Consider the following 612-nt stretch of genomic DNA (forward strand, 5'->3'; position numbering starts at 1 on the left):
CAGCCGGGTGCCGGCAGCAGTGACTCAGCTGGTGCCTCCTCACCAGCAGCCGCCCGGCGTGATTCAGGTCGGAGGAATCCACTTTCCCCGGCCGTTCCCATCGCAGCCGCAGCCCCTGGCACAGCCCGGCTCTGGGAGGGTGCCCTGGCCTCGGGGTGTCTGCAGGGACCTGGTGGGACCCTGGCCAGGCACTGGCACAGCCCTGAGCAGGGACAGAGAGGGAAGGGAGCCCTGTCCCCCCCAGAGCAAAGCCCCCCCACACCATGCCCCCCACTCCTCCCCAGTGTCTCTCTGGGGCCATGCGGGTGCATGAGCAGGGCCACGCGCCGAGTCTGGGTGTCTGGCACCCGGGGCGAAGCCGGGCACTTTGAGCGGTCCCAGGCGCAGGGAGGCGGCAGCAGGGCTCCGCGGGGGCTTGCTCCTGCCGCAGCGCATCCCCCTGCCCCTCATGGATGAGGTTCCCTCCTGCTACCCTGGGACAGGGCTTTGGGGGCTCCTGGCCCCGCGTTGCAGCAGGACCTTGTCCCCAGCATCTCCCAGGGACACAGGACCTGGACGTGGGTGCCCTGACCCCGGCCATGCCCCGTGCCCCCGCAGCCTCACCATCCAGCG

This window comes from Aptenodytes forsteri, unplaced genomic scaffold (assembly GCF_000699145.1).
Source record: "Aptenodytes forsteri isolate BGI_AS27 unplaced genomic scaffold, ASM69914v1 Scaffold422, whole genome shotgun sequence".
Taxonomy (NCBI): Eukaryota; Metazoa; Chordata; class Aves; order Sphenisciformes; family Spheniscidae; genus Aptenodytes; species Aptenodytes forsteri.